Source organism: Pristiophorus japonicus, chromosome 19, assembly GCF_044704955.1.
Source record: "Pristiophorus japonicus isolate sPriJap1 chromosome 19, sPriJap1.hap1, whole genome shotgun sequence".
NCBI classification, from domain to species: domain Eukaryota; kingdom Metazoa; phylum Chordata; class Chondrichthyes; family Pristiophoridae; genus Pristiophorus; species Pristiophorus japonicus.
Window position 1 is genome coordinate 72,062,006 of NC_091995.1, and position 8,433 is coordinate 72,070,438.

The following is an 8,433-nucleotide window of genomic DNA, read 5'->3' on the forward strand; positions in this document are numbered from 1 at the left end:
TGTCAGTGCTGGTCACCTATTGGCTCAACTAACTAGTTTAAAGTAAAAACCTACCGTCATAGGCAGTCCCTCGGAATCGAGGAAGACTCGCTTCCACTCTTAACACGAGTTCTTGGGTGACTGAACAGTCCAATACTGGAACTGCAGTCCCCGTCACAGGTGGGACAGATAGTCGTTGAGAGTGGGACTGATTTGCCGCACGATCTTTCCGCTGCCTGCGCTTGATTTCTGCACGCTCTCGGCGACGAGACTCAAGGTGTTACAAGGGGTCTCGCTGCTGATGGCTATTCAGCTGGGGCAGCAGCACTATGATTGCCCACACTGCTCCGGGTGAGGGTGGCAGTGGCAGGGCAAGCTTGCCGCTTCTGATCGGCGACCGCCGCTGAATAGTGTGGAAGGCGGAGGAGGACGGGATCGAACTCGGCGCTGATGCCCACTGCAGTTGAATAGCCTCCACAGTAGCAGTCGCTGTCCAGGTGAGGAATGGGTACTGTGATCCAGCAAGCATCGGCACCTTCAGGAGAAGGATGGAGCAAATGGCCGGGGAAGTGCAGCACGCCCCTCGTTCCATTTAAGTTTAGAGGCTGGACGAAGAGTGTTGGCCAGGAACTGAGAGTTTCTTCCTCGTGTCCGGTCTTGCAGAGCAGTAATCCGTGCGGATGGTGTGTGGGCTTGTTTCTTCTCCCAATTCTCTCCACTCCTTCCCTCGAGGCACTGGGCCCAGCTGGCTCACAACACCACCCCCAGCACCCTGCTCAGTGAGTGTGGGCCCAGACAGGACCAGCTCTGGCCGATACCACCCCTTCCCCGCCTCCAGCCTATTCCCAATCCCTGTACTGCTGCCAAGCTGAAATTGGCTCACTCAGCGCAGGCCAGCGCGCAGAAGCCTCGTGGTTATGGGTACTGGGTTTGTGAGCTCCAATCCCTCTGTGACAACTTGTGAAACCGAATTCAATAAATCTGGTCGTTTATGGGCAGGCCCCAGAAATGTGCCCACGAAAGCTGTCCTAGAAACCCAACTCATGTCCTCCAGGGACGGAAACCTACCTGGTGGGGCCTGCCTGTCCCACAAGATGTAGTTCACTCCTAATGCCCTGGGGCAACTAGGGATGGACAATAAACCAGCCTTGCGAGTGTCGCCCACGTCTTAAGGCAAATAATTCAAATTAAATGGGATCCGGCTCAAAGCTGGGAGCTGCCTGCCAAGCATTGTCTTTCCTCATTGGCACTGCGTTGGTTGGCCTCAGGATCATAGAAAATAGGTGCAGGAGTAGGCCATTCGGCCTTTCGAGTCTGCACCGCCATTCAATGAGTTCATGGCTGAACATGCAACTTCAGTACCCCATTCCTGCTCTCGCCATACCCCTTGATCCCCCTACATCTAACTCATGTTACGAGATCTCCATTGGGTACAATTCTTGAAGGACCCCAGCAAATCTGTGCCAACCTCCCCTCTGCACACCAGGGAGTGACAGCTCTAGAGTGATCACACAACCTGCAATGACCGAGGTTGGGGCAAGCAAACCTTGTGTGTCTCAACGTGTTCATTGATGGAGAGGTCTGAGCTTCCCCAAGTGTGTTTGTATGTCTCTCTCACCAGACAGGATCCTCGCTCCGTACCACTGGCCGTGTTGACCCTACGGGTGGAGAGGTCAGATGGGTGCCCGACCACCCCTCCGACCCCGCCAATTACCGACTTGTGCTACGCTCATAGCTCTCAGTCAGGTCAAGGCTGAAGCTTCTGAATCCCCAGAGCAACGGAGGGACACATCACTGACTCCTCCTCGCCCGCTGCCTCCATGATGAAAAGTGCAGATCTCAAATAAGGACTGGATCAGGCTTCAACATGACGCCTCCATAGTCAAAGAGCCAACTGTCAATCATCAAGGTTCGCACTTGTAAGTATGGCCGCTTGGCCGATGTCCTGGAGCATTGATGGCATCTGTGAAACTGTACCCGAGTGAGAGTCGGTGTGTGTGGAACTGTACCCCAGTGAGAGTCAGTGTGTGTGGAACTGTACCCCAGTGAGAGTCAGTGTGTGTGGAACTGTACCCCAGTGAGAGTCAGTGTGTGTGGGACTGTATCCCAGTGAGAGTCAGTGTGTGTGGGACTGTACCACAGCGAGAGTCAGTGTGTGTGGAACTGTACCCCAGTGAGAGTCAGTGTGTGTGGGACTGTACCCCAGTGAGAGTCAGTGTGTGTGGAACTGTACCCCAGTGAGAGTCAGTGTGTGTGGGACTGTACCCCAGCGAGAGTCAATGTGTGTGGGACTGTACCCCAGTGAGTCAGTGTGTGTGAGACTGTACCCCAGTGAGTGTCAGTGTGTGTAGAACTGTACCCCAGTGAGTGTCAGTGTGTGTGGGACTGTACACCAGTGAGTGTCAGTGTGTGTGGGACTGTACCCCAGTGAGTGTCAATGTGTGTGGAACTGTACCCCAGTGAGTGTCAGTGTGTGTGGGACTGTACCCCAGTGAGTGTCAGTTTGTGTGGGACTGTACCCCAGTGAGTGTCAGTTTGTGTGGGACTGTACCCCAGTGAGTGTCAGTTTGTGTGGGACTGTACCCCAGTGTGGTTGAGCGCTCGTAGAGCTACCCCCATGAGAGTTGGTCAATAAAAAGAAAATCTGTGTGCGTCCATGTTTGTGAATGATAAAGACCGCCCTCAGCTCTTGCCTATACACTCTTCTGTTTATTGCAGCGACTGGGCATGGCCGTGGTGTTCGCTGGGAACACAGTGGGACTGAGGCTAAGGAAATATCTCATACCATGAAGAGTTTAAAGAAAAATCACCGGTAACATATCTGCCGCCAGGCTGTAGAGAATAAAGCTCCATTGATGGTGCAGTGTCTGCACTTCACAGCACAAGGCCTGAAGCAAGCAAAGTGCACTGGATTCAACCTTGCTACATCTGCAGGCTGCGTGCAGCAGCCCTGCTACAGCCTGCCTGATCACTCAATCCACCGCTGGAGATAAGAGGCCATGATAGCGGTGGAGAGGTGAGGGGTATGGAGAAGGGAAAGAGGAGAGGAGCGGAGGAGCCTACAAAGAGGGCGAAGGGAGGAGAGGAGGAGCGTATAGAGAGGAGGAAGAGAGGAAAGGAGAAGGGGAAAGAGGAGAGGAGAGAGGTGTGGAGGGGAAGAGAATGGAGAGAAGGGTTTGGCATAGGGCAAGAGAGGAGAATAATTTGTGAAGACAGAATGGGCAGGCTGGATAGATTGTGAGAGGACATGTTGAGACTGCAGTTAAGCCATTTATTGCATTACAGTATATCATCATCATCATAGGCAGTCCCTCGGAATTGAGGAAGACTTGCTTCCATTCCTAAAGTGAGTCCTTAGGTGGCTGAGCAGTCCAATACGAGAGCCTCAGACTCTGTCACAGGTGGGACAGACATTCGTCGGGGGAAGGAGGGGGTGGGACTGATTTGCCGCGCGCTCCTTCCGCTGCCTGTGCCTGACCTCTTCATGCTCACGGTGTTGAGATTCGAAGAGCTCAACGCCCCCTCACACAGTGAATAAGCTAGTAGTTTACTGTTGTGAGCTCTTGCTCTACAAACAGAACGTGACTCCTGCCTGCAGACAGAACCTCGGCGCTATCGTTGAAATCCCTTTGAAGAGAGTTGCCCCTGGTATTATGGATAAATGCACGGAGTGGTTTGGCACTGAACCCCACAGTGCGGGCGGGGCGGGGTGGGTTGAATTCCTGGTCTGTGTTGAGTTGACTGACCTCAGCTGGTGCACCAGGATGGATGCTACAATTGACCTCTACCCCCAAGCTAGGCAGGAATCAGCTATTTTCTGACCCCAAGGCTGAGAAGTGTCCATGTGTTGAGATGAATGAAGGATAGATTCAGTCAGCTGTGATACCTACAATAGCTGAATAGTGGCGGAGGAGTGGCGAATAAGGATATGGGGCCCAGGAGAGGCGAGGGCCCAAAGGCAGCACGGGCCAGCCCACACTGCGATATGTGTGCACACTAGGTCCGTGCAGCAGAGGTCTCCAGTCATCCTGGTTAATCCTTGCCACTGGACCAAGACCTAGCTCCGTCAAGCCCGTGTGGTGGCTGGTGTGCAACGGTCACCACACATTAAAAAAATCCACACACAGGCATCTTCCATCCCCTTAATTGGAGTTTAGGACTGGAACATCGGGTCCTTCATTGAAACATCTGTGAACTCGTGTGGAAGTGTCATCCTCGTTCGAGGGACCGCCTGTGATGATGATGAGCTGAATAGCTGACAATCACGGAAGGATTGGGGCAGCTGTGATATCTACTGTAGCTGAATAGCTTGTAATCACGGACAGGATCGGGGGCAGCTGTGATATCTACTGTAGCAGAATAGCCTGTAATCATGGACAGGATCGGGCGCAGCTGTGATATCTACTGTAGCTGAAGAGCCTACAATCACGGACAAGATCGGGGGCAGCTGTGATACCTACTGTAGCTGAATAGTCTACCAGCACTCTCACGGTTCAGTATGACTACTTGGGTGAGATCAGAGGATGGTCATGGAACTGACCTGAAGCACATAATATTTGAGGGAAATCATTAAACGAAGGGCAGGTGGCCCTTCTGCTCGAATTCAGTACAAAGCTCTTCTGAGCCGGGAGCCGGGTTCTGGTCACGGTGTCACTGCATCACTGGGTGAGCTGATGGCCCACACAGACCCAAGAATATGGTATATTTTGCTCAGGGAGGACGTTGTCCTGCACGCAGCTTCCGTCGACGCCCATTGCTCTGCCTTGAACTTTGCCTCATCATGAAGAGACAGTTTCAAAGTCTCCACTGTTTATCCTGCTGTAGAAATCATGCAGACATTTGTTTCCTGTGTCGATTTAGTGATAAGGACTGATCTGTGCTGGGAGCCAGCTGTGGGGGGAGCAGGACTGGCTTCTGGTGGCTGATTGAGGTCACTGGTCAGGAGCAGGCTGCCAACCCCTGTCAGAACCCCATCGGTGTGTCGATCAGTCAGCCCAGTAACACACCCCCCACTTCCTCACAGCCAGATAACGTGGAACCTGGCTGAGCCTGAGCTCAGGGAGCTCGGTACAGGCAAGCCTGGCACCAAGTCAAGTTGCCGTGGCAGGCAAGCGGATTGATTTTCTGAGCCAGGTGGGACCTTAATGCTCCGGGGCAATGTTAATTGACCAGCCAGCCTGCCTCTCTCATTAGGCCGGGAAGAGTCAACCTGTCCATAGGGACTGGTACACTTCCCACGTGGTTCCAGATAACTCTGCGACTTGGCTCAGTGATAGCACACTTGCCTCGGGACACTGACCGGGTCATCCTGCCCCATCCCTCGCTCCAGGGACACACTGACCGGTGGGTCCAGACCCATCCCTCGCTCCAGGGACACACTGACTGGTGGGTCCAGACCCATCCCTCGCTCCAGGGACACACTGACAGGTGGGTCGACCGATCCCTCGCTCCAGGGACACACTGACCGGTAGGTCCAGACCCATCCCTCACTCCAGGGACACACTGACCAGTGGGTCCAGACCCATCCCTCGCTCCAGGGACACACTGAGGAGGTGAAAGGCGCTATAGAAATGCAAGTTTTTTTCTTTTCCTCCTTTAAGAGGCTCTGTAAAACCTCCCTCTTTAACCAAGTCTTTGGTCATCTGCCCTAATATTTCATGTGGCTCGGTGTTAAATTTTGTTTGATAAATCGCTCCGGTGAAGCATCTTGGGACGTTTTACTACGTTAAAGACGCTATACAATGCAAGTTGTTGTTGATCCTGGCTTTATCCAGCATCCACTTCCAGCACGATAGGTATCAGGAACAGGGCTGAGCCCTAGTGTCGGAGATCCATGACCACCCAGGCTTAGATCAGCTAATGCAACACAGGCCAGATAATCATGTTCTCCCAAAGACCCAATATCCACGAGAGAGAGGGGGAGGAGAGGACATTAAAAAAAGGAAAACAGTTTTAAAACACAAACATTTAATGTGCCAAGAAAGTTTATTTAGAATAGATCTGTTAGATTGGTGGTAAGACTTAACACATTTGAAACGGTTGAAGTTAGAATTTGGTTACAAAATGATCAGTGCGCGAATCACAGGTTAAGGAGCTCAACTCGACAATTAAATTAAACAGCAACTCCTCGGCCCCACCCGAGCCTTGCATCGTCCGTGTGATCTGCCACAAATGAAATCTTCAGTTAGGGACAAAAGTTTGTGCCTGTGCGATGGGACGTGTGTGCCGGGAGAGGGGGGGGAGCATCAGACCGATGCCAGTGCTGTTGGCAATGTGCCTGGGTGCCTGATATGGGTAAAATTCACAGTGTGGTACTGTTCAGCTGCAAACAGTCAGGAAGAGAAGTGGCCAAACCTGCACATGGATGCACTGGGGTCACCTGAGTGTTGAACAAATGAGCAGGCACAAAAAGGGACAGATGCCTTGCCCCTTCATGAATTCACTGGGGCCACCTGGGAAGAGTTAGTACATTCAAAAGTTTTATTCACATTAAACCGGTGTTACATCCAAACACTGAAAACGCGCGGCATCTGCAGTACCCCGTTAGGTCTCCCACAAACTGATTGCTGCCTCCGTTTGTTATGTGCTCTCAGATCGCTGCAGAGCCAGACTGAAGGCAGAGGCCGACACGGAGCAGGACCCCAGTGTTACCTACAGGACAGTCAGTGAGCTTGACAAAAAGCACGTGTGATTGGTTGCTGGGGAATCTGGTGTTCCCAGGTCACAGGGGCAGGCAGAACTAAGGTTTAGACCCATAGTACCACTTGGCACCCTATAAACAGCCCGCTTCTGTCTCCCATTCCCCCTGGGGTGACCACTCAGTATGAGCTAAGTCACTGAATCCCCAGAGTGGAGTTGGATCCTTCCCCCTCAATCCACCTCCAGATGAAAGTGTTATCCAGCAACGGCTCACTGACCAGTGTCCAGAGCTGACAGTCCTACCCCATTCCCCTTGTCCAGGGTGCTGCTGCTCTGCTGGAGATGAATTAACCAAGGACTACTCTAACACAACACAAAGTAGGCCAGTTTTTTTTTTTGGGGGGGGGGGGGGGGCGGTGGGAGGGTATAACAGTTAATTATTTAAATGTATTAAAAATTGTACCTTTATTGTGAATCCAGTTATTAAAGGCCCCACCAACATTCCACAATTTTTTTAAATTTCGAGTCACTGTAAACTGAGTTTCCGCAGACAGTACATTGATGGGCCCGGTTTGAATGAACACTTCGATGTCAGACTTGGACAGAGAGCTCCTCTCAACTGAACATCTGGCTTTCCGAAACACATCTGGTTTATTCAGCAGGCGTTCTGAATCCTCATTCCAGCTCAAGTTTTTTTTTAATAAAAGGAATGGATTATGTTTCGTTATTTGGGAGCACACTGGCAGGATTTTGCTCACACTGATTGCGCGGAGCGTGGTAATGTTGATGTTGATTGCCCACTGTTGGCTCCAGCACAGAACGCAACACCCAGCAGCAGCAGCCTCCCCCCTCGACCACCCGCAGCGGGGTGTAGGGCAGAGCAAGAGTCGCTGAGTAAAGTGCCGGGGGAAAAGACCTCCTATTAAGAGACATGTACTCGATTTGATTTAACCGCCATTTAAACTTTGAGATTCCTATTTAATTTGTTTAAGCTTTATCCACTTACTGCATTTAAACACCAGTCAGTAGGTCCCACCAAATCTCTCAATACACCCAGTTTCATCTGGCGACATGCACTCCCGGTTCACAGCTCACTTTATCTGCCTGTCCAGTCAGAGGTCACCAACATCCAGAAGGTTTGCTGCTTGGTTGGGCAAACGATAGAGGCACCATGAGGAGAAGGACTTACACCGCGGGGCACAACAGCCAAAGTAAAGAGCTTCACGTGTTCACACTAATTCGGGCTCTCCCCTTCCCTCCCGCCATTTCTCTCCCCTCCTTCCCCAACTCGGGCTGAGGAACAGTTCCCTCCGGCGCATCATCCAAAAGGCCATTCTTGGTGGGTGAGCCCAGATTGCAAACACCGTCGTGTTCTTTAGCCACACCACAGCAGTCACCTGCCCTCTCCCTCGGCCAAGGGTACCTAGGGTCACTGCGGCCGCTGAGCCGGCCGAGCTCAGACAGCCTCCTATAAAACGGTTCACGGATCCGCATTGCACACTGCAGCCAGGTGCCACCCTGCAGTGCCAGTGCTGTGTCACCCTACCGTGCCACCCTCACCCCAGTGCCAACCTACCGTGCCACCCTCACCCCACAGTGCCACCCTCACCCCACAGTGCCAACCTACCGTGCCACCCTCACCCCACAGTGCCACCCTCACCCCACAGTGCCAACCTACCGTGCCACCCTCACCCCACAGTGCCAACCTACCGTGCCACCCTCACCCTACAGTGCCAACCGCTGGCGTGCGATTCTCTCAACCATGAAATACTCATCGAGCGCCGCTACCCGGGTAAGCTGCCAGAGCCACAATGG